Source organism: Camelus dromedarius, chromosome 8 (assembly GCF_036321535.1).
Source record: "Camelus dromedarius isolate mCamDro1 chromosome 8, mCamDro1.pat, whole genome shotgun sequence".
In the NCBI taxonomy this organism is placed as follows: domain Eukaryota; kingdom Metazoa; phylum Chordata; class Mammalia; order Artiodactyla; family Camelidae; genus Camelus; species Camelus dromedarius.
In genome coordinates this window covers 37,248,068-37,275,741 of record NC_087443.1, presented here as the reverse complement: position 1 = coordinate 37,275,741, position 27,674 = coordinate 37,248,068, and positions in this window count along the sequence as shown.

Here is a 27,674-nt window from a genome sequence, read left to right as displayed (position 1 = left end):
TGATAAAATTCAACATCCACTTGTAGTAACACAAAACTAGGAATAGAAAGGCATTTTCTTGATCTGATAAGGCATGTTTCCACAAACTATAGAGCAAACACCCTGTGGTGAAACAGAAAGCTTTCTATTTAAGCCCTGGTATCTTACCAGGTCAGGGAAAATCAGCTTGATTTTCAACTTCCAGCATCTGCATTCCGTTGCCTTAGGGCTTTCTCCTCCTGTTGGAGCCAGCTGGGTTGCCCCTGTGGCAGGCCAGATGTGCCAGGGAATGAATGGCTCTCAGGAGCAGCTTTCTGTGTGGCTGAGGGAAGTTTCACCAGATGCACCTGACTCTTGGGTGGGGTAAGAGCAAGGCCTGCGCCCTCTACTGCCTCCTGGAATTTCTCTCCAGTAAGAAAGTCCCAGTAGCCCACAATAGAAGCTGCTATCCATTATGGACTGTCTTCCCTTTCCTTCTTTTTCTCATTTCTTTAATAAACTAGTTGCACTAGAATCCTCGCCTCAGTGTCTGCATCTAGGAGAACCCAAACAAATCCATAATGTAATTCTGAAGTTCTGATAATAATTTGATAAGAATAAGTTCCTTTCTAAATAGAAGGATTTTTTTCCACTGGTTTTCCACCTGCTAATCTTCTTTTCTTATTAAAAACGCTTATGCCTAATATTGATTTCAGCTCAAAGGAAATGAAAGTTCATAAGCAAACAACCAAACAAACAAAACATCCAAATTAAAAACAAACCATGATAGTCTCACCCAGTTTTAACAAAAAGACACTCAGCAATAGCACAATAGTAATAGTCAAGGTCAAGACTTTCATAATCACAGGAATATAATTCAACATTTTTACAAGAAAATGTAATATACAAACCATTTGACCAGGCTTTTTCTATCAGGAACTACTTCTAATTCAAATTTCAGAGGCAGTAGCAAATCCACTAAAAACACAGTGGCTTTGGAGGTGTTCTCTCTTTCTATATGCTAATCCTTAAACATGTAAATATTTAAGAAAAAAGGTAACTGGTCTCTCCTCACACCTTATTTACTCCTTTTGGGAGGAGGGAGATGTGTTTGATTCATTGGTTTGGGAGAAGGAGCTGCTCCTGAATAGCTCACCGGCTTTTCATTTGGAGCCAGACTGTTTACAGGATGTATGAATTCTGGTGAGATGCTCCCTCTGCAGAAGAGCCTTGGGATTGTCCACACTGTAGGTGACTGACTGGGGATGGCCGTCCAGTTCAGGAGTAGAGTAAAAGTAAACCCACTTAACTGCAAACCAAAAGCTGCATTCTCAATACTACTATCAGTTAAAAATATTTTCATCCCTATCTGTTTAACTCCTACATATATCTCCTACATGTTTCAACTTGGAAAGAAGATGTTATTTACTGTCCCCCTAAAATCACAAACTATTGACTAAGAGTCTCTGAAGATGTTAACAAACTCCATGGATAATTCTCAGGCACATTGAATTTTGAGTATCTTGAGAGAAATTGATTTATAAGCACCCAATATACTTTTCTGGAGAAAGCTTATATTTAAAGTTTTAAATTTGAAATGTTTGAAGGTTTTATTGAAGTCTTCATCAAATAGGGGCTAGGAATGTTAAAAATCATTACTTAAAAATTATAATTTTATTATAACTAAATGTATACTTTAATTATAATTAGTTAAATTAAGTCTAGTGTAAAAATACACTTAATAAAGTTTAAAATTGTATTTTACGTTAAATAATGATAAAATAAAATACTTGCTATGCTGTCAATATGCCCAGTGCTAGCCCTGCATCCTGGGAAATACTCTTCAGGTTCTATTCAAGATTAGCTTGATCAGGAAAGAAATATTCCCTCAATCAACATTTCATGCAAGATGCCCAGGTTCCACATACCCTGTTCAGTGGGCTTTCCTATATTCAAGGGTCGAGGATGGTCGTTGAGTTGATCTCAAAGAATAGGTTAGTGATTTTTTTGTGGATATTTACATATTAGAAGAGCTAGAAGCTGCGACACTCCTATCTGTGTCCAGGGTTCTCCTTCCTTTCCTAAAGAAGGATTTTTTTCCTCTCTGTCTTCTCCTTCACTTTAACCATCTGGTCTCTAGTTTGGGGAATGGACAAACTAGTTCTGCAAATGTTTCTATGTCATGCTAGAGCCAGTGCCTTCTTTAGCCTTTGATTTTGCTTTGTGTTATCTGGTGAAGCAAAATTAGCACTAATGGAGGAACTAGTGAGAAACTCACAAAGAGGAAAGGAACATTTAGAAAGTATATAAATTAATACTATGCTATACTATACTATAATACGATCATGTTAAAGAGAAACTAAAAATAAATAAGACTTGCCCTATAAATTTCAAAATAAATTCTAGATAAAACACAATAGATGATGAGAAACAATCCACATAAATGTGTGTGCATGTGTGTTTCTCAGCTCAATATCATATCTATTTATCTATCCTTCCATCTCTTTCCACTTCCTTCCTTTTCTCTCTCTCCATACATATTCTTCAAGGACCAGCAAAGGGCCAGATAATAAATATTTCAGTCTTTACATACATTCCTTGTCATAGCTAACTTAATTCTACTTTGCTGCACAAAAGCAGCCATGCACAATATATAAACAAATCAGCATGGGTGTGTTCCAGTAAAACATTATTTACCCAAACATGTTGGCAGGATGGATTTTGCTGACCCTTGATATAATTTAACATAGTATAACCAGAAAGGGGAGAAAGGGTGGACTATTTAGTAAATGGCATGGTAATATTTTTCAAATCCTCACTAAACATTGACAAATAACTTCTTGATGGTACTGAAAAACAACCTGATTATCATAACATCCATTTTCAAAAGTGTACATAAAAATAGTAGGATAAATTTATTTATCACAAGCCATTTTCCTAAGAGAATTTTCATAGTCTCATTTAAAAATTGAACATGTGGTTTCTTTTGAGTCTTGACAACAAATATAACTATAGTACAGATTGGAAGTAAAAATAAAATGCAGAGAAAGAAGACGTAGAAGTAAAACTTTTAAAAACAAGGAATACAATTGCCCTAAACTTCAACACTTTTTATATTATTGCTTTGATGACAACTTACACATTCCATATTGCCTTGAGACGACTTCACTCTCATTCTAGATATGAAACTCACTTGGTTATATTTCCATAAGTATTTTGACATTGTCATAATAATTAGTATTAAATATTAATAAAAAGCTTTTGGAACGTATATTCATGCAGTTTCATCAAACACACTACCTAGAAATTTAAAGGGCAAGCCAGAATTACATGAAATCTAATTTGAAATCTAATTATCTATTTCCATTAATTTGGTTTGCAGTTTTGGAATATCACTAAAGTTGATTCTACTTTTTAAAGACAGGGGCTAAAAAGGGCATTGGTAATTAGTGAGACCTTCAAGATTTAATTTCATGAGGACGAAACTGTAGACTGTTTTCTCCTAAGTTCCAGCCTCTTCTTTTGATTAAGAGTGCCATCTGCAGCTGTGAATCCAGATGCTGTCAAAGTAAGCTCTTTTTTCAAAACAATCACACCATGGTTATGCACATCCAAGAAATAAACTGCTTCTATTTGCTGAAATTAGGCACCACCACTTCCTCCTAAAGTTAAGTTGACTCCTTAAAATGGATAATGTTATCTCACATATATTTCATTGACTATCCTTTCAAGGAATCGCATCTAATATATTAATTTTCCTTGAAAAATGTAAAATGAATCCTTCACATCCGGCATCTAAACCCCAGGGTAAGATGATGTGGTTATAAATGTAGCATCAGCTGCTTGAAGACCGATAATGTATAGAGGAGGAAAACTTTTCCTCTCTTCCCTTCTAGGTTTTTTGGCTGCCCTAATAATTGAATTGACATAGGCAGATTAATAGAAGAAAAACAAATTTAATTTATATTTATGAAAGCCCATAGAAATATGAGACTCTCCCATAGTGAGGAATTAGGCTTATATGCCATCCTGCGCTAAGGAGAAGAGGGTAGGGATCTGAGACACCAAAGAGGAGGAAGATAATTCTCAGGAAGATGGGAAGAGCAGATGTTTGGTAAAGAAATGTTTGCCAAGCCTAGGGAGAAGTGTTTTTTGATATAAAAAGGGTTATTTTTGGTAAAAGCGCTCTTTTCCTGGTACAGGCTCCCTAACTAAATACTTGTAGGCAGTTAAGGGGGAAGTAAAAGTTCTTCTAGAGTCTGTGGAGACTTGATTTTCTTCAGCTTGAAATTAGTGGCACATTTTGGGATGCCCTGCCTTGAACCCCATCAGTACATGTCTGTCATATAACTGAAATAAGATCTATTATGAGGGGAATGCTTGATAGTAAGCATTTCTCCATCATGAATATCACCCTGTTACCAATTACTTCAACATTTGTATTAGTGATAGACACAATTATAAAATAATCTGCATTATAGGATTTGATTTCAGGAGAACTGGGATTATTACCTAGGGCAAAATAAATGTAGAGAAACTTGCTGAAGTTTAAAAGTTATTGAATTTATATTCACAGGAACTGGATTCGAGTCTGAGTAGTTTCATTGAAGGAGTTAACTCACTTCTTGAAAACTCAGCTTTCTCATTATGAAAATGGTTTCAATAATTATCTCCTACTATGCAGAGTTTAAAAATTACGCTGCAATAATGTAGAAATGGAAGTGGTAATTGTAAAACCCAAAGTAAGCAAAGCAATTTTCTTTGATTGGTTAATGAATGATGGACATTTTTTTTTAAGTATACCTCTCTAATTTTTCCTCAGGGATAATTGTTTCAAATGTTGATTTCAAGGCCCTCTCCCAAGAGATTATGATTAAGTATTACAATAGGAATCCCAGGAATTTTAATTTTTTCGTCAAGGCATATATATATTTCTTTTAAAATAATATTTTTAATTGAAGTATATTTAGTTTACAATATTAATTTCTGGTGTACAGCATAGTGATTCAGTTATATATATATATATATTCCTTTTCATATTCTTTTTCATTATAGGCTATTAATACTAGACATTCAATATAGTTCCTTGTGCTATACAGTAGGACCTTGTTGTTTATCTATTTTACATATAGTAGTTAGTATCTGAAGATCCCAAACTCCCAATTTATCCTTCCATATATATCATTCTAATGATCAGACAAGTTTGGATAATACTGACATACCTCTTATCTTAGTGAAAGTCCATGAGTACAGTAATTCAAATGTTAAGTCATTTGGAGTGAAATAAAATTTCAAGTACTAAAAATGAAACAAAATTGCTCCCCCTACACCTTCCCACACACAATTAATCTTTCTTTCTTTTTTTTTTTTTTTAATTACCAGGTATACCAGACATGAAACATATTCGACTAACTTCTTCCTTTTTCTGGTATGACATCTTCATGCCTTAAAAGACATTTTACTATCTTCCCTATAATACCGATTAACTAGAGTGATATGTAAGAATCACTTTCCTAAATAGATTTGCCTAGAGAATCAATTGTCAACACATGTTAACATTATAAAATGAGAAATAATAGCCAGTCATTTTACTCCTCCTGGCAAGAGAATATAATAACTCAGTTTCTCCATATATGAAAAACATATTATCCGACACCATAAAAATCAGCAAAATTCAGACAGTGGAAATTATAGTACAATCAGTCTAGCTTCATAAGCAAATAAGTTGACATAAAAATGTGGAGAGAAGCTTACGGATGAAAGAAACATGTAAGGTGGTACATCTCCCTTAGTTTAACTCTGATTTAATCAAACTTAAAAAAAGGGGGGTGACTGCAAATTTTTAACATTTATAATAAATTTGATGATACTCATTAATTTTTTAAGGTGATAATGGCATTTTGGTGATGTTAAAAATTAAAAAGTCTTTATCTTTTAGAGATACATACCAAAATCTCTGTGGAGGAAACATGATGTCTGGGATTACTTCAAAATATTTCAAGAAGGGAAGAATGAATGAGGTTGTAGATGAGGCAGGACTGACCATGTTTGGTGGTTGTAGGGACAGGTGATGGGTATATCAGGATGCACTGGAAAATGCATTGGAAAAGTTTTTCTACTTTTAAGTATATTCAAAATTTTCCATAATAAAAGGTTAAATATATTAAAAATACGTAGGCCCATTTCTTGATGTGCTGACTCAGTAGATCTTCAGTAAATCTACACATTTTATTTTTAAGTAAGCTACAGAGTTGCATCTGATAAGCAACCATGGATTAGGTCTACCTAAAAGTAAATATGTATTTTAATACATCTTTATTTTTCCACTATTTCAGTTATTTCTATGTGGGGCATCCACAAAGCCCATCTTGTTGAACCATCTGAGTAAGTAAGTAAGCAAGCTAAATATATTTTTTTCTTCTCAGAGATTTGAAAGATAGTCTCAGTAAATCAATTGCAGACAGTCCTTGTAATTCTATAAATGTAGATAATCAAAAAAAGATATTCAACTTATTATTTTGATACAATGTGGTATTCCTAACAATAGGACTTTCTATCCTTAAAAGTATTATAATAAAGACTGGGGAAAATCCATTTTGCATCAATATAAGAATTCCGCTGGGAGAGAGCAGGAAAAAATAAACACATAGTTGAGTAAATATGCAGACTCAGAGTTAATAAAAGAAGATAATATTCAAACATTATTATTGAACATTTTGAGAAGATGTAATCATTAATACATATTGAATTTATGATAAAAGAAAATATCACAACTGTCTACAGCCAGTGGTTTATAATTCTGCTTATATTTAAGTTACTTAGAGAGGTTTTTTCCGAACTACGACTGCCCATATCCCAACTCCAAATAGTGGGATGCTATCGGTCTGCAGTGGGGTCTGAAAATTAGCACATTTTAGAGTTCTACAGATGATTTTAATATGCTGCCTGGGTTGAGACACATTTTTCTGTAGACAAAACGACTCTCTGAATGAGAACTTTGAAAACAAGTCATAGTATCAACTTGGAAAACTGTATAGCCTGATTAAAAATAGTAAGATTTTGCAATTGATTCAGCATCTGAAGAGTGTGAATTAGTGAATTCTGAACTGGTCCTTGGTGCTGATTTTTTCTTTTTTTCTGACTATTGACCTGCATACAGTGTAACAAAATATTTGCTAAATATATGTTCTATTAGATAACTCTTCAAATGCCATGTTAGAATAAAATGAGTCAAACTCATTCTTTGCCTCTATGGAGAGTTTAATCCAGCCCAAAGTTAAGCATGTAACCGAGCAACCAGCCAACATGTGTCTTGACTGACTGTGTGAGGCCTTCTACCAGGAGCTAGGAGGCACCACAATGAATGAGAGCTTAATTTCCAGGGGATTCAATCCAAATGAATAAAATGAGCAAGCAAATAAGTGTGGACACAACGAATTCTGATTCTGACAAGTTATATGGGTAATGTGATGAAGACTGATTGGATATAGTGTCTTTTTGTGGGGTTCTGAGGAAAAGCTCCCCTTAAAGGTCCTACCTGAACAGAAATGAGAAGAAGGTAGCTGTGTGGAGACATGAGGAACTGTTTTCCAAGCAGTAAGAACAGCCTCATAAAGTATAATCCACAAAAGAGCCTGGCACAACCCATGGACAGTGAGGACAGTGTAGATGGAGCTTATCGAAAAAAAAAAAGCCAGAGAAAGAGAAATGAAAGAAGGTCAGTGAAGTAACCAGAAATCAAATCAAATTGTGTCTTTAGGCCACAGTAAGGATGTTTTATTTGTTTTGCTTAGCTTTTCCTCAAGGGCAATGGAAAGCTTTCAACAGTTCTAAGCAAGGAAGAGACATGATCTAATTTATAATTTTAAAAGGTCACTCTGGCTTCTGTTCAGAGAAAGGATTATAAGGTAAGAGTGGAAGTAGGGAACTTAGGTAAAAGATAATTGCTATATTCCAGGAAGAAATGATAAATCTACTACAAAGCATGATGAAATAAGAACTAGTACAGAAGTAGAAACCTCTATCAGAGTGAGTGCAGAAAGATTTGTCAAATTTACAGACTATACAAATCCAGAAAACAGAACTATTAGTTGGCTCTTTAACTATTAGTTGGTATAATTTAACGCAAAAATTTTTGTTAAATTCCATCTAGTTGATAAACTATGAGATGCTACTCTAGACTTTTGAAAGCATGTTAAAACTTAATTCTTCACCTAATGGTTAAGGCAATCTTTCACAGCTGTGTACCAGTCTGCATGTTAGTGTTATCAGATGAAGACAGATGCCATAGTATGAACTTAGATTTTATAAAAACATAGTGAGAATCACCTGGGGGTTTTTAAGCAGAGGAGTTACATGATTTGTTTTCTGCTTATACAAGGTCACTCTTGCTATGGTCTAAGAGAATGAAGAGCAAAAAAGAGAGACTAGTTAAAAGATTGCCTTTTGAAATTATAAATGAGATGATGTAACTTCCTTGCTTAGAATTCTTAAATCTGGATAAGAGATGATGTTATCTCAGGCAGTTGTAGAGAGGGTGAGAAGAGAGAGGATACATTTGGAGGAAGATCCAAATGGATTAGAAGTAGGAAATGAAAAAAAAGACAGAACTCAAAGATAACTCCTTTGGTTTCGTACTAAATAATTGGATGACTAATGCCATAAACTGAAGTGAAGAAGGCTAGGGAGAGAAACTTTCTTTTAAGTGAGAAATGAAGAATTCCATTTTGGGTATGTTAAATTTGTAACGTCTTACAGACCAACTGACAATTTTAAGAAGTGGGCATAGAAGATAGAGATCAAGAAGGTAATTAGAGATCTGAGATGTAGATTAAAGCCACTGGCCTGAAAGAAATTATCCTGGGCAGAAATAAAGACCATGAGGATGGCTAAAGACTTATCCTTAAGTACTTTAATACTTAAAGGAGGATGAGATAACGGCAGAGAACTCAGAAAAGAAGCAGCCTATGATGTAGGTGGAGAACCTAAAATGTTTGTTAACCTGGAATTCAAGAGATAAAAGTATTTCAAGAAGCCAGTGATAGTAAGATTTATCAAAGGCTAGTAAGACATAAATCTTGTAAATTTTTCCATCCAAGGACAGAGACTGAGTAAGATTTAATCAGGGATTTTTCAAAAGGATTGATGCTTAATATATAAGGTAAACACAAATTGCATTAAAGGTAGATCATTTGCTGACAACAATGAGCCTAAACCTCTAAACATCTTAGCAGTGGCTGGGGAGCTCAGCTATACTCAGCCATTCAGTGACACAGACTCTCTGTGTTAGAAGCTTCTGTGGATCATTTGCACCTGGTTGGCTAGCAGAAGGGAGAAGAGAGAGGGAGAAAGAAATAGGGGCTTTTTAGGCTTTTAACTACCATGGCTAGGAAATGAGACATCACCTTTGTCCTCTTTCCACTGGAAAGAACTAATCAGTAAGGCAAGTGAGGTGAGACATGTCATGCAACAAGAAATGAGTTCAATAGTTTCTAGCCAGTTTCTGCCATATAAATATTTCTAAATTAGTTCAATATTTCTATTTTATTGTGTAAAAATATTGGAACATAATTCCAATGATCATTTAGGTTGGTACCTTAATTCAACACATATGATCTCTTTGCTTTCCCTTCTCAATTACAGACCTTCATAATTATGTTATTATGTAATTTATATAATTTGATTTGCTAATTAAATACACTAGGTGCTCTGGAATTCATTTAATTTGCAAATGAAATATAATTTATACCTTTGTATCAGATATATGTCTCATTCATATTGTCCATTATATCATTAAAAAGATGATCAGAGTACTATATATTAATTTTACAACATAATTGCTTTTTTTATCACCATATTGTATTTATCACATTAGAGGACTACTTTCAAGCCTACTTGTATTTCAATCAAATATTAAGTCATTATAAACTGAGAGTAAACATTATACACTGAGATATTGTAATGGTTGTATTATGTCCTATAGAGTCAGCTTAAAAATTCATCATATTATAGGAAATTTGATGAATGTAAATAAGAACAGAGAAGTAGGAAAGATTCTATTGGTTAACAGACACTTAAATTAGAGATTTTAATAAAACTGCCTGCATAGTCAATATTCAATAAGGTGCTTTCCTAGCAGTTGCACCAATAACAAGTTCGATAAATTAAAAATAATGTATCTGCTGACTCCTAGTTTCACATCACTAGATATACAAATGGTGAATATTTTAAAATGTGCACATCATTACTTTGACTTATGATATTTGAAAAGAGATTTTTGGAAATTGTTACTGTTACTGGTGGGAACTGTCCTAAAAAGAGCTGGTTAGGTGAATGATACTAATGATCTGTTGAGAGTACTTTGAATGATTATATCTAACACTAATGAATTAGCTTCTGTTGCCCTAATAACAGCTAGTTTTTCCCACACAATTTAAAAAATAATCAGCAAAGGCAACAGAGGCAAATTACACCTATGGTTGTATAATATATACATTATATATATATTATAATTTATTACATCTAACCTAACGTTGGTCTCAATATTACACTCATATCAATCATTAGAAACATTAAAGAATTGCAGAATGGGTATATTATACATTAGCCAATGTGCTACTGTTCACCTTTTTCTGACTTTAAATCAGTTTCATTTTGTGTTGATTTAAGAATTTGCTCATCCAATTAGTAATAGAAGGTCAAATATGCACTCAGTCAGATATTACTATTTTAAAATACTTAGAAATTATAAAATTAAGTAGTTTATTTGGGAAAAAAAATTTGAAAATTTAACACAAAATGTATTAACCTGCTATATATGACTTTCTAAAATGTAAATTTAAGCATATATATATTTATACTCATGTCTATGCCTGTGTGCATAAACCTATGTATGTGCATAAATGTATATATACACATGCATAAACATATACACAATATATGTGTGTGTGTACATGTAAAGTACTTATATATTCAAATAAGTAAGTATATATGTGTGTTGTGTATGTATATGTATATACACATATGTGTGTATGTGTATGTATTTAGATAAGGACTACAAAATTGCAAGAATGAATAATCACAAAAGATAGAGTTAAGTAGGGACCAAGCAACTATGCCATGGAAACATCCACCTAAAATTACATGAAATGACAAAATAAATGTAAAAGAGAACAAATGCACTTAAAGCAGCACAGGAAAACATGAAAGTGTCATTTCCCCCCTCAAAAAAGACAGGAAACAGGATCAGCTATTCAAAAAATGGGAGATATAATGGCACAAATGCATTAAGGATAAAATGCATTAAGAATTAAATGTATTGAGGATAAACTTCTTAGCACTTAAGTAATCTGGAAGTCTAGCCCAATTCATATAAGAAGTGGCAGAGAGCGCATTTGGAAAAACAAACTGATTGACCTTTCTCTCTCCTGGATTTGTACTAAGCAATAAGTAAAAATGTCATTAACCCAGAGGTTAAGCAATTAGTGTGGAAATTGGAACAGCAGAATCAGGAGAGTGTCTCCAATAGCTGCTAAGTAGGTAACGACCACCCTGAGAAGACAATCACCAAGAAACTGAAACTTAAATCATGTAGCACATCTTACTGCTGTTTTTACTTCACTATGGATTGAGCTGACATGTGAATTATAATTATCACTGTAAAACAGTATGCACACCATTAAGAATCACAAAATAATAGAGTGGAAACAATAAAAGAGAGGCATCAAACAAGACAAATTGAATTAATGCTTAAAGCAAAAAGGTTTGTAATGAAAACAGGTTAATGACAGGATAAATACCAATACTATCCAAATTAAATTAATCATATGCCTCAAACCTCACACAAAAACCAGTGCAAAAGGGATTGTGTACAATGTGTGAAATATAAAATAATAAAGCTTCCTGGTGAAAATAGAAGAAAATCTATTAGTGACTTCAGAGTAGACAATGATCATTTACATAGGACTCAAATGTAGCAACTATAAAGGAAAAATTGATAAGGTGGTCTTAATCCAAATCAAAAACCTTTCATCCAAAGACATGATTAACAGAGTTAAAAAGCAAGCCAAAATCTGGGAGACGTTCTTTGTAATATTGATATTACATGAAAAAAGTGTATCTTAAATGCTCCAAGATATGTTACAAAACAGTAAGATAACCTATTAAAAATGGACAAAGTCTTGGAGAGGCACTTAACAAAATAAATAGCCAATGAGTCAGAAAATGTTCACCATCATTAGTTATAAGAGAAAAATTAAAACTTCAATAATATACTTCTACAATTCTCACCAGATTGATTTAAAGGAAAGAGATAAATTTTCAAAGCTAAAGTTATATAATGAATACTTATTTTAGTGAGCTTGGATTTCTATTCAGGACTCTCTACTTTCTGTTTCCTTCATTTCTTTAAAAGTGATGCACGAATGATCACATCCTGGCTTTCTACGTCTATCAATAATACTAAAAGTGTGCATTCACTATATGTGCTCATCCCATGCTTATAATGTTGCACCAGTTTATTTTCCAAATGTTTTTACTGCACTGGTGCTCCATATGCCTGTCCCAGGTGGGTGAGCAAGCCCACTGAAACACAAGATATTGAAGAATTAACTGTTTCCTTCAAATTAATTGTAGACTCATTATGTTCATGCTTTTCCAATTATTTTTAGGATAACCAGTTTTAGTTTATTTTTTCGTAATTTCTTAGCTATCAGTACAATGAACAATATTAGAAGAATAATGACACATTTGCGTATCATGATAACTGCAAAAGTTTTCAAATACTCTCTTTTGGTACCTATATCTTTATAGACATTAGTGAACGGTCCAAAGGCACAGGACTGCAGACCAAACTTTGAGAATTGGTGCTCTAAATTACTTAGGAAAAGGTGATCAGGGTCTCAAAACAAATCCGATGGCACAATGAAATTAGGAATATTTGGGGAAGTTTTAGTGTAGAAGCTATTTGCAAATGTATGGGCAAGGAATAGAAAAAAATTAAAAAATACTAACCAGAACCTCTATTAAAGAGGAGAATTCTTAGTCTCATAGAGGTTAAATAAATTAAACAAGACTTCACAGCATAGAAACTCTTGATCTATGATTTAAACACAATCTGACTAAGCTGGAAGAAGATATAAGAGATGATCTTTTGAGGGGCCTTAAATGGACACCTAGAGCATATAAAATTAAGGGATGATAGACTACTTAAAAATCTATAAAAAATTCAAAATAACAGAGTCTAGACTGAACACATAGGTACTAAAGAGACTAAAGGAGGATGATCAGTAGAAAATGGTGAAAAACTAGTGAAGCTAATCAACATATATTGGCTTGAGAAATTCCCGAATTCCAGAAGATGTCAGGAAAAAAAGTACTGAACACGTACCATTGAAGAAAAGGAGTCCAGATGGAGTGAAATGTGTCATCAGAACAGTCATCAAGGTGTGATCTAGCAATTTGTACTTGGAAGTATCTAAAGATCCTCTCAATTAACACCAAGGGTACATGCTGGAAATTAATGTGAGATGACTCAGAAGTACCTTTCTATCATCATCTAGGGACTTTCAGGGCAGCACATCACAGACTGAATAAGTAGTTTTTAAAAGATCATTGGCAGAAAGACTCTCTTCTGATGTACGTAACTTTGACATTTTTACTTTTTACTTTACTTTTCTACTGGTGAATAGTAAAAAGAATTATGCAGGTTTCATGTTCAAGATAAATCAGGAAGAAGAGAAAATTTGTTACTGCTCCAACTTCAATAATTAGCTGAGGAAATTCACTCTGAGGTTTAACGGAGTCTTTGAAAAAGGTTTGCTAAAAAGCAGAATCATTGCCTTTCAAAGTTTACCATTTTCCATCTGTCACTCTGCCATGAATACCTCTTCATTTATATAAATTTTGGAAAATTAGACATAAAACATTTGTTGTGAATAATAGTGTCTGTCTCAATTTGTTAGCCAAACTGTAAAATAAACCCAAATATGCATTTAATGGAGATTTAATAAGAACTGCATGTTGGTTAAATAATAAATCACAAGGACTTTGAATCAAAGCTTTTTACCAAGCAAGTACATAATGAACCCTTAAAATGAATTAATATTCCAGTCCTGAGGATTTGTAAAATCCTATTAGGCAAACACACCACTGCCCAACTTATTCCAGCTTAAAAATTGTAAAATTCTTGCCAGTTTTCTCAAATAAAAAGGTACACGAAAAAGTAGTTCTTCTTTTCTCCACTTTGCTGGTACAAAACTAAGCACAAAATGTTACAGTGATTTGTTACAGTAAATTCAAAAGATTAAAGGTTCAATTATCAGTCAAGACACACTAAGCTTCTGTGTTTATTGTGTCACAGAACTTCTACAAATAAAACACATATATATATATATATATATATGTTCAATTTTTAAATGACGGCTTTTAATTTTAGCCCCTTTAAGATTGTCGCAATACGTTCATTTGTTCCTAGTAAAATAGTGAATTATAGAACAGCATTTTAACGTGATTTAGTTGACGACTTTAATTTTTTTCTCATCTTTAGTGGTGGTTTCATGCCCTAAATGTGAAGCTGTCAGGCAAATTCTGCTTTTACGTATATGGTAGTGAATGAATAAATGAATGTGGCTGTTACTATGACACACTGTAATATATTTCTCATTTGTAGTGTTTTATTAACTTTAAAAAGTGCAAATCATAAAAAGTAAACATATTGGGACAATTTAAAATGTAACTAAACATAAAGCCAACCAGGTGATGTTACAAATCATATTGTTTTCAATTAGATGCCCATAGTCTGCAAGTTAATTTAGTTAGACCAATGTATCCGCATCATCAACAAAAATATTCATCATCATTATCACTTTTCTGCTGGCAGAAATTAGCAGCAGATGTTGTGGAAGTTTTCCATATTTATATTCAGAAATATTCAACATTCCCCTGTGAATTCAAATAGCAAAACACAATGAATCATGTTCCCGCAGTCATAGCAAACCATATTTTGCATCATAATAACCATTTTTCTAATGGAAATTCATCTTAGATTTGTTTCTCCTCAAAGGTAAGGAAGCTAAAGAACAGTTGGGTCTCAATAAACATGCTTTTCATATTTATCAGACTGAAAAATAAAAATAGTTTTGTTTGTATCATATTCTTCAGAATCCAATAAACCATCTAGATGATCTCTCTGGTACCATTTGATTGTTCAACTTATATATTAAAGAAATATTTACTTAAAGTTTATAGTCTTTTATTAACACTTAAAATTAATGAAGACTATTTTTTGTTTGTTTTTAAAGTAAAAAAGTAGCTTTGTTAAATACAGTGTGAAACAGGACAAGCTAATATTTAAAATGGGCAAAAATTATGAAGTACTCCAATGTTAGTATGAAACACATAAATTGAGCTTCTAACTACAATTTAACATTGCACTTGCACTGAATTTTCTCACAGCAAAGCCAAAAAGGAGTTCATCTTATAAACATAAACATTTTTCTAACATCAGTTTTGAGAAGTAATTGCTGTGTGGGTCTTGATATAAGATGTGAGTAATGTGATGGATGACATTTTCAACAGAGTTTGCAGTAGAAATAGAAGCACTTTCCAAATTATATAACTTTTATCAACACTGATAAACACCGAAAAAAATGACATTTAATTATAAACCTTGAGGGCACTGGGAGCAGTGCAGGGTTAGACTTGGTATATAAATTTCTGGTGATGTTAGTAAATAGAACACTAGAGAGTTCTAATTAGGCAGTTCTAGAATGGTTTCCCAAAGTTACTTTGGGGAACTAAATCACTAAGGTGTTCTGTGATAAAGGTGTTTCCTACTTAAATAATGTTAGGAGTCTTGGCAGGCTATCTGATCCTCTAACTTTGCATAATTTATATTAGGATGTTAATACCTTTGAGAATTTCTGCCACACACAAAAAATCTGATTATATTTGTTAACTCTGTATTTCTTAGAGTTATTTAATCCTAAAAGTTATTTTTCACATAACATAGCTGTTTTAAACAAGTGATGCATTCTTTACTATTCTGGAGAACAGATTTTGTAACTTTCTGTTAAGGCAGGGTTGATAACTGGCATGTGCCCAAATAAAGTCAATTAAAAATTTTGAACATAAAGAGTGGTGGTTATTTCATAGTTGTTTTCTCTGATAAGTGCTTGTCAGTTTGTTGTTTTTCAGTGATTACGAAGCTTTAAACAACATTTATATGAGATACATGGACATTTGTCAGGAAGAATAGGATTTTAATCCAAATGGAAGGTCAGTTTGTTCTTGTTAGAGTTGAGCCAATCTATTGGGAAGAACTTTTTTTTTTTTTTTTTTTTTTAATTTTAAAGGGGTTTTCAATTTGCTTAAATCCTTTTGGGGAAAAAAAATGCTTGAAAGTATCTTAGGTTGGATTCCCTAGAATCAGAATCTGACATGGGGACTCTACTCAAGTGCTCTGTAAAGAAGTAAGGAAAGCAGGTTAGGATGAGGCAAAGAGTTAAACAGAGATGTCCTTTTGATGAAGAGGTGTAGCCTCAGCTTGATCCTGCCAAGGGCTCTGTAATGTGGTTGGAGGGTGAGGTGAGGAGTGTGTCCCTTTCAGGCCTCTCCTGGAATGTCGCCCCATCAGTTCTCTGAAGTAGAGTGGAGCTGTATTTAAATGGTAATAAAGCCAAAACTCACCCCCTGTTACAGGGTGGGAAAGGAATTGGAGGAGCACCATTCTGCAAACAGCGGCGACTGCAGGTGCATTTTAGTCTGTTGAATTTTAAAAGTTTAACGGTCTCTTTTTTTTTTTTTTTTTAAATAGCACCCTTGGCAGTTCATTAACAATATAAAGCTCAGAAAATGATTTATAAAGCAATTATCGAACACTAGGTCATCTCCAGTTTCTTACATGGAACGACATGTTTTGACATTACTAGTCAAATGCCACAGGTGCAACAAATTCAACGTGTTGAAAGCTAAACTAACGAGCTATACATCCCAACTGGACTGAGTCTGCCTCTGCTGGTCCACATCTAAGTGAATGGCACTAACATCTTTTCAGGAGATATCTTGAATATTTCTCTGTTTTTCCACATACCCCATCTATGATGAAGTTCTCTTGTTTTAACTCTAAAATATCTCTTGAATTCATTTATTCTCCTTTAGTTCTGAGCTACAAAGTGTCAGTAAGATTACTAAACAAGTCTTCTTATGTGTTTTACTGCTTTTGATCTTAACCCTCTTTAATGTAATTCCACACTGTAGCTAGAGCTATCTTCCAAAAGCAAATCTAATTATATAATCTTCCTTTATAAAATCTACTGTTGCATTTTCATTGTTTTTGAGACAAAGACCAGATCATTAACATGGCCTAGGACACTGTGGATATGTCTTCTTCCTGTATTTTTAGTCTCTTCTGGTTTTATTTTTCCTTTTCTCTATACATCTTAACCATTCTGGCTTTCCTTCAAGTCCTCAAATAGTAAATATTCCCTTCTATTTCATGGTCTTCACATATGTTGTTTCCATCTATCTTGCGTTCTAACTCTCTACTCATGAATTCCAATACACACACACACTCACACAAATATGGGCTCACCATTGCACTCCTGAAAGTTAACGCTTTAATGTCTTCATATCTTATCTAAAGCATCATTTCCTCAGAGCCAACCACTCAAATCATCTTGGCCTTACCTCCAGCCAGATTTTGACCACCTTAACCCAAAAACAATGTGGGATGCACTGTAGTCATATAAGCATAACCTAGAAGTGTGAGAGAGTTAGTGCTTCACAAGAAAGCCATCAACTAGTGTTCCACTCACTGCTTCAAAAGTAGGTAATTCTAAGGCCCTGCTCCTGGTGGGGAAAGGAGGGAGGTTTGTTGTCAAACAGTGAGCAGATATACAGCGCATCCTTGTAATGGATGCACCTTCTCCTCACTCTGCTTCAGTCTCACAGATCACTCACTCTTGTTCTCTAGTGTCACTTTCCCAAAGTAAATCCTTTGTTTTAATCTTTAGTTTTTGAGGTAGAACTCAGGCTTTGACAGTTGGTACCAGTGTAACTCTTGAGAGCAGCTCCTCAGATGAGATTCTGGGAGTGAATCACTCAACAGCACATGACAACATGGGCAGCATGATGGGTTGTAAGTAGGGGAGTGATGACACTTAGGATGCAGTATCTTCACATGATAAGACTCTCACTGATGGAGGCTGGGATGAGGGAAACCTGGGAGGGGAAGCATTGCCTGGTAAAGTGGTGGTGGCATCCACACAGTAATGAACCACCTTAACAAAGTTATTTTCATTTCCATCTCACCATATATAATTGTCAATTCTCAGTCTTATCTTACTTGAATTAATAGCATTATTTGATACAGTTAATAATTAATTATATATTTTGATACATTTTTTCTTCTCCATTGACACAAAATTCATCAACATTCCTATCAGCTTTTCCTGAGAAAGATATCCAAAATCTGACTACTTTTCACAACACTATCATCTTAGTTCAAGCCAATCATCATTCCTCATTTGTATTAGTGCACATAACTGGTCTCCAAATTCCATTCTTGCCCCACTACATGCCACCATTATCATCTTAAACACAGATCAACTCATGCCATTTATTTTTACTCAAAACCGTCTAACTTATCTGCACTTTGCTCCATCCAAGTCCTTGTCATTGCTTTAATGACTGTACAAGTTTCACTTCTGGCTAACTCCCTGACCTCATGCCTTATAATTTTTCCTTTTTTTGCTTTAACCATTCTTGGTTCTTTACTTTTCCTCAATCGTGTTTTTCTCAAAATGTGTAAATGGCTCACTTTCCTCTTTCTTTCATATCATTATTCAAACAATACCCTTTTAAAAAATGACACACTGCTATAGCATTACTCTGTATCACATGTTGCTTTTTAAATATTATTCACATTTTTTATCACCTCTGGATATTTGCTTATGTTCTGATTGACTCTAATGTAATGTACATTCTTTGAAAGCAAGGTCTGCATTTCACTTAATTTTTATGCTTTAGTACTGAGATTTCCTGAGACATAGTATGTGTCAAAAAATATTTTTAATAGAATCAATCAGTGCTGGTACAATTTCTATTTATTCAAATAAACCAATATAATTCCTCTCAATTTCTTTAAATATGTATCAGGATCACTAGACAGGTACTTTTCTCTTATTTCTCTATCTTTCTTGAAGAGTTAGAACATTATATTATGTATATTACTAAAAACAGTTATATCTATCATTACATGTTTTATCCTGTGTGTGTATTTCATCACTGTAAGTAACTTTTTCTTTCTTTCCTATTTTTTACCTTCCTAGGATGAGGTAGTGAATGGAGCAGGCATTTAACAAGCGGTCCTAAGTGACAAAAAGACAATGCTAGTTATTTTTGGTAAAATGGATATCATTGTAAACAACTATCAAGCTTACTTGAATCAATAATGATGTTTTATCCAAGTATGTTTATTATACTATAGGTGGTAAAGTTTCACTCAGTAAAATTTTATTGTGTGAAAAGTACTCTAACACCAAAATTTGAATCAACATTATATCAGATTAGTTCATTTAATTTACAGCAGTGCTAAAATGTCCAATAGGATTATGGTCTTAAATTCCTATGGCTGGATTTCAGAGCTATCCATTATGTCGTTCCATCTCACCTCCCATTGCCTACAAACTTTACTTCACATAGGTCTATAGTGTAATACTAGGCTCAGTTTTACCCATAAAAGAAAAAAAAAAAAAAAAGCCCATTCCCACATGCCTGCCTGTACTAATTGTGTTCTCAAATCATAGAAAGCCAGCTGTTCTCTCCATAACCTACCCAAAGTGCACCCTCTGTACAAAGTCTAGCCAGAGTTGCATCTTTCCTTAGAAGCACTTTTGATTTTTCTGACACTTAGTGGTAATATTCTGATACGGACAGATATATTCCCTATTGTGCAACTAATCAATTCATTCATCTTATATGTTCAAATTTAAACTTACTCGTTAATCTCCTGAACTACAGTATAAAATACATGCAGGCCAAAACCATGTTGGTTATTAAAACTGATAAATGAATTTGGCTGAAAGCAATGTAAACTTCATAATGGTAAATAAATGAAATAGGGGTTTATTTTTCTTATAAGACTGCTGTAGGTTGATGGCACAGGACAGGAATTCTGCCTTAATGGCATCAGTATCCTAGGCTTCTTCAATGCTCTCTTCCCATAATACTTAATGTTTTGACTTTTTTCCTTCTGTCTGTTGCCTTTTGATTTCAAGATCGATGCCAAGCTATCAGACTTTAAATACATTGTCCAGGAAGGACAAAGAGAAAAAAGCAAAAGAATTAGCACAGCAGTAAGGGCTTTCTCCTAGAGAAGACTTTCTGCGTATTAGGAAGGAAGCCATCTCCAAGGACACTTGCCCTCATAATATTGACATGAACCATGAAAACCCGGCACTCAGTGCATTTCTAACAAGTTCGCAGATATAGTCCATGGATAACACTCTGAGTAGTGTGATATACTATACTTTTTTTAAAAGTATGCTGTCACCTAAGAACTGCTGAGGTTCATACAAGGCCCTGCCTCTTAGCTAGCTGTGTGATCCTGGGCAATGTTTTTAACTATTTCCTCATTTGAACCAATTTTATAGATTTTTAAGAAAGTTAGATTTCATAATCCATATGAAACACTTAAAATAATGGCTATCCCAAAAGAAGTATTAAATTCCCTTTTACAAGTTTCTGATACTTATATCATCATAACCTGAAACTAGTATCTTCCAAAGTGCCTTGCATGATATATTCAAAGCTGAACTTTAAACTGAGGACAAGAAATTCCTTTCAAATACAGCTTTATCACAGATGTTGTGATGAATGTTGTTCCACAGGTGGTTAACAATAAATTGTTTCACAGACTTTCTTTCACTAAGGAAAATGAGTAAATGAGTAATGAATTCAGTTATATTGTGTCAGAGAGTAGACTTATAAATTGTCTACATTGGCTACAAAAATACTGTTAATGTGTAGTTGAATATAAGTGCTACATATGATGTCAAAATCAGAACTGTTGATAAAATAATTACAATTTACTTTCTAGGAAATCTTTCTGTGCTTCTCCGTCACCCCTACAAAATAAAACCCAGTAAATTTATAATCACTGTTTGAAATGCACTGTTTTCCCCCTTTAAAGTGTAGTACCACCCAAAGTAGCAGAAAGGTTAAGGCAAGTGCTTTGGAAATAAAACATAGACTATATGCAGACAAATATCATTATTGATACTAGAAATTCAGAGATCCACTAATAACTTTAGATAGTATAAGAACTGAAATTAACACTTTGAAATGGCTTCTCAAAATATCCTTGTAATCTGATCTGATGAAAATTCATTGTTATTAAATGAGTGCTCTGAAAGTGCATCAAAAGGAAAGACTAAGGTAAAAGACACTGGCATTCATAACATGTGTACTACTCTTAGGACCAAAAAGAACTGACAGATCATCACTCTGATGTCCCTGATATTCTTTCAGGGACATCTAATATTGAAATGATTTCATATAGCCAAGAAGAAGTTGTAACTTAAAAGATAGTTATGCCTTTATTATTATCCATCAATAATCAGTTACCTGCCAATTGACATAAGCAATGTCATAAAAGGCAATGTGTTGTCCACTAAGCACTGGAGACATGTTGATCACAAGTTTCTAGAGGGGGGTGGAAACTATAGTCATAGAAAGTGACAGTGTATTTAATATTTTTTCAAACATACTCAAAGTTGATCTATTATGTGGACTCTGTACAAGAAAGAAAACGATAGACATTTTAAGCAAAGCTTTGCACCAAAGTGCTGGGTGGAAAAAAAAATTCTTAATGTTTTCTTAGCTGAAACAAATGTAATGTCACAAATATACGTAGAGTAAATTTTTCCCTATTATATCTTCCTTGATAGCACTTCCTTTTATGCCAGTTCTGTTCGTTTCTGTATAAACAGAATTTGTTTTTTACAACTGAGTTTCCATCCTAAACTAAATCATACAATGGACAAAGAATAAATGAGTCAGAATGTGACTACAAAAATGTACAATTTATTTAGAGTCATCAAAATGATTCAATGGATCAATGGATTTCAAAATTAAATAATGACCCTCTTTACAGAATTTGTACAAAATTGGGAGCACTACAACTTTTGAAGAATGATTAAAATAGTTCTATGTAAATAGAAAAAAGTGTGAGGGGACCTCTAAGGCTTTGGAGACAGTGTATGCCCCATCTGTCCTCGTGCAAATTTCTAGTACTTTATCTTTTAATTTCTTAACTGAATCTAGTATTTAATCTTTTAACTTCTTAAAAATCCCAAAGGCAGAATCTTTCTCCTTCACAGCTTCTAGGAAACAGAGTCACTTCATCCTTCAACCAGTTCCAGTGAGGAAACATCTGTTTTATAGTATCTCTGAAAATGTTTGCATTCTTACATTCTTCTTTTTTTTCATCCTGTCCCGGTACAAATGAAGAGTAATCAGGTATTTTGGGGTAGGCTGGAGCTAGAATATGCTACACATAGTTTTATATGATCTAGAAAAGATGCATGATCTAGAAAGAGAGCCTCTACTGAAGAGAGGGACCTGACTATTGCAAAGGAGTAGCTTTTCCTGATACAGTAAGTAAATTGCTTTTGAACCCACCTCAACATAGCTTCAGCATCCCCTATTTTTGAGCAGTTGAGGTTTAAGAAAGAGAGAAATATGCTAAATACAAACGACTGGTGTTTCTAGAAGGCTCAACTATTGTTCTGTGATCCAGCTGCCAGAAAGAAACACCAGGATAAGAAAGTATATCAGGAGTGATGCTGGGAGATCAGCAGGCAAAAGGTAAGGATTTCTAGGCAGCAGAGCTTTGACAGGAATTACCCTAAGGCATCTGAAAAGCAGTGCGACTTGGTGGGCAGCAAACATAGCATTAAAGCAGTAGGTAGGAGAGGTGAACATTAAATATCAATAGGAGAACAAATATACTTACTTTGTGGAAGTCACACAATGAGTTACTACTCAGAAAATTTAATGAACCATCTACAACAATACACAACAATATGGATGAATATCACATTCACGGAGCAGAAGTCAGACAAAAATGTATGTATGTATGATTATTTTTATATAAGGAAAAAACAGACAAAACTAACTTATACTGAGGAGGATAGGATAGTAGTTCTCTTGGGGAGTGTGATGCCAGGAAGGGGAGTTACGGGAAATGTCTAGAACACTGGTAACGTTCTATTTCTTGATACAAGTGCTGATGATTCAAGGGGTTCCATTTGTGATAATTTATTGAGCCATATATCTATGATGTGTATAGTTTTATAGGTATGTTGCCCTTCAATAAGAACTTTTTATAAGCTTGAAAATACAAGAAAGGCTCTTAGAGTTTCATAGAGAGAAACAGCAAGAAAAGGCCATTAGTCTCATAGAGAAAGGAATAGAGGTAAGATCCTGTGACCTGGCAGGTAGGGATGCTGAGTCTAATATACTTAGCTATTTTGCCTCCAGCAGATGTTTTCTTATAATCACTCAGCCTTTTATCTCAGTTATTCTTCTTTTTAGAAAAAAATCAATTTATTATGTTCTTACTTTGCAAAAAAAAAAAAAAGAAGTTTAAAGAAAACATTTTCAAGACAAGTAGAATATCTCACTTTATGTAAAGTAAAACTGTAGCACAACTGTCATCCAAAAACAAAAGGGAAAAAACTGTTATGCTACGTGTAGATATAAAAAGTGGAAAAATTATAGCCAGTGCTAGAGATAGAAAGAAAATTCCTCAGTAAATAACTATAATAAATAAATGAATATTATTGGTTTTAAGAATGGTAACTTTAGTAAACAATTAAAAATATCAATTTGCTTTTAAGGAAAAAGTGAGAAAGTTTTTAATGTAAAGTAAATTATAAATTCTCTCAGTGGTTTTAAATGAAGTTTCTAGTATTATACATAAAAAACAAGCAAATCATGAACAAAAAAAATTAGCCAAACCCTGAACACCATGACATCATAAAATTGTCCCCAAACTTAAATAGTTTCTTGGTCTGTTTCTGGGTTTGAATGATATGGCTGTGACCACACTAAAGAAATGTAAATAATTAATACCAGAAGCATAAGGAGAAGCTACTGAAAAGACAAAGCTATTTGTAGAGACTTCTAGACCCTAATTTCACCTGTAAGCATTGTATTTCCTTTAGGATTTGGGGAAATTTAGAAGTATTCTAAATGTGGGATTAAATAATAAGTCTGGATATTTTAGCAATTGTCAGGCAAATCAGAAAATTAAATTCACTGCTTTTTCAATATCCATTAAACAATTAACATTTCCAAAATAACACTTTGCTGTTTTTCAGGAAGCCTAAAAAAACATGTTTTCAGATACAAATTCTTGAAAAAGATTTGTTAGGTCCTTTTGCACCGAATGGCATCATATAACCCGATTATTCCCAAGAAATAGAATTATAAAACAAATCACTTTGAGTAAAACGGTTTTTGTATATGTCATCCTTAGAAATCTGTTTCTTGGTTGCTACCTTTAAGTATGTTCAAATAAAATAATTATTAAAAACTTAGTTTAGGTATATAAAAGCATATAAATCATTTGAAGGAATGTATTATATTAAGAATATTAATTATATATTTGTATATCATGTTACAAGAATTTTCAAGAGATTTGTTTATTTTTTGTTCAGTGCATTTATTGAATTTGTATGTAAAAAATTTTAAAGATGTAGGCAAATTAATAATCATTATTTTCTGATGTCTCAGTTTTGTGTCACACTTGGAAAGCTTTTTCAACCTCAGGTCATTAGATACAGAAAAAAATTCTCCTGTGTATTCTCCCAGAACCCAACAATAGAGCTTCTTTTCTGTTTTGTTGTTTATGTCTCTGATCCATCTGGATGCTATTTTTATGTAAGGAGTGGAGTAAGTATAAACTTTACCTTTTTCCTGATGGATACCCTGTTGTCCCAGCAACATTTTTTGAATAATCTGCTCCCTATTCCACATTCAAAATCTTGTCTTTATATTTGGGTACATTTATTGATTCTTAGTTATATATCATTGATCTGTCTACATGATTTAATTACACTGACATATTCTATGACTTTATTATATGTTTATCACTTTCATTGGGATTATATCTCCTAATCATTAAATAGTTTACATAAAAAATCCACTTTTCAAATTTAACATTAACTGGTATTAAGACATATCTTTCTATCATTGAATATTGAAATGCATCATTACTTGCACACATAGATTACAAAGAGCATGTATATGAGTCCTCACTGCAACATCAAGAGTGGTATTAGAACTGAATGTTAGAAACATATTCTGCAATAACGTATATACCCTAAATGTTAGCACAGAGTATCTCCAGGTTATAGATTGATAATAGATTAGGTATACTTATTTTTTGTTTTTGCGTTTTTTTCTTTATTTTTTAAAATATTTGTTGATTATTTAAGCATATGACTCATTTTTTAACTAAAAAAAATTTTCCCCTCTTCTTCATAACCTCTAGTGATCCTATTTCCCTCAGCAACAATATAAGATTTCTTAGTATGGAACTTAAACAATGTCCTTCACCATTTAACCACAAAGTACCTCTTTACCCACACTTGATTATTTTCACTTTGACCTGAGTAGCTCATATTCTTCTGTTTTGTTTGTTTGTTTGTTTCTGACAGTTTCTCTCTTTTCTCCTCTGTAAAGTTTTTCTGGAGTTTTACAGTTTGCTTCCTTCTTTCTATACTCAAAGAATTTAGTTTAAATTTTGTTTACAACTTTATCAGATCACACATTATGTTGTATTATATACTTTTTCCTTCCCATGACTGTGTTCTCCAGTACACTAAGTTCCTCAGGGCAGAGCCTTCTATAATTTTTCTCTGTATCCCCATCAGTGTACTCAACTACTAGTAACTGGTCAATGTTGAAGGAGTAAATGAATGAATGAATGAATGAGATCAGACTAAGACACAGGTAGTTTTAATCTGAGGTCTACAGATTGTACTATAGTGGTAAGAAGATGTCAAGAAATAATGAATATGAATTTTAAAATTTTATTTAGCACAATTGGACAATTTCATAAATATCATTGATTTTTTTCCCCCTGTAATTTTAAAATGCAAAGAGAATGCCAAATCATGAGGTGGAAAATGGCAGTATTCATTAATTCATTCATTTATACGTTCAACAAATATGAATTGAACATGTAACAAGATAAAGGTGAAAAACTTAAAACACTTGTCCTCACTCACAATTTTCTAGATGCTCATAAAAACATAATCAACCTGTACAAAGATTTTGACTCAAATGTGCTATTAAATAATTAGATGACTAAAAGGGCCAAATTTCAAGCTCAGCCTGAACCAGCTTATTTTTATTTCTTATCAAATTGCTTATGCTATGAACTTGTCATAAGAAAAATAAACAAACAAACAAATAAAAACTTCAGAGTAAATTATATCTTTACCCTGCTCAAATATAAATTCTTAAATAAGGTAGACAGTGTCTCCTTTTTCTATACCACTGCATCCCCAAACCTGTCAGAGTTTCTGGTTCCTAAAAGTATTTGATGAATAGTTATTGGATGAGTAAAGAATTAATAAGTGAAGAACCATACCCTTAGCATCATTTATTTCAGGACATACATGCAAATTCTGTAACTCTGGCCTCAAACAAATTTTACTACTCAATTAATAGGGAAGGAATGGGGAAATAAAATAAATAAAAATAAATAAATAGGGACGTGCATTATGTGTATTAAAGGGCCAGTGCAACTCTGGAACTTGGTCACTCTTTGCCTGGGGTCTATGGTGCTGCTTTGTATGTAAGTTTAACTTATGGGTAAATTAGCCCAACTACAAGATAATTTAGTATCATGAAATAGCATAATGACAAAATTTAAATAATCTTTCATACAATGACTTCTTCTATTTAAGAGCTTGAAAGAATATTTCAAAAGATTTGTGAGACCAAATCTCCTTTCACCTTGAGCTGAAGTATATGGGCTGAGGTGGAGTGATGACACATCCTATGAGAATTTGAAAATTGTACAAATGTATTGGCTTCTCAAGGCCAACTTTTATCGATTTCTTGGATAAAAACAGATACTCATCTTAAGTTTTCTTTCCAAGTGAGTAAATTTGAAATAAATTTTATTTACAAAATTGTAAGGATTAAAGGTTAAGGTTTAATTCACCAAAATGTTCTTCAAAGGGAAGAGTTAAACTCAGAAGAATTTACGGGTCAGGAAAAGGAAAAGAAGCTTATTTCTTTAAATGCATTACTCTAATGGAGCTTCAACTTTTATTTCTATGTGTGTAATGTTACCATAGTTGATATCACATAGTTATATTATATTTTTAGCTCTTGAAACATAAAACTATTAAAATATTGTAAGTAGAATATTCCACTGGCCAATACATGTTCCTTATTTACTGTTTTATTAGAATGTATTATATATATGTTCATATCAATATTAAATTTATGTGTTTAAGCCTATGAGCAATATAGGCTTATATTTACTACTTCCCTAGAAATTAAATGTATCTTGGCGGTTGCAGACATAAGCACACTTGTACCAGACCTTCAGCTGGTCTGATAAATGGTACAGTGTTTTTTTTTTTTTCAAATCAGCTGGGACAAGTCAGGTGACAAATGATTTCTATTAGCTT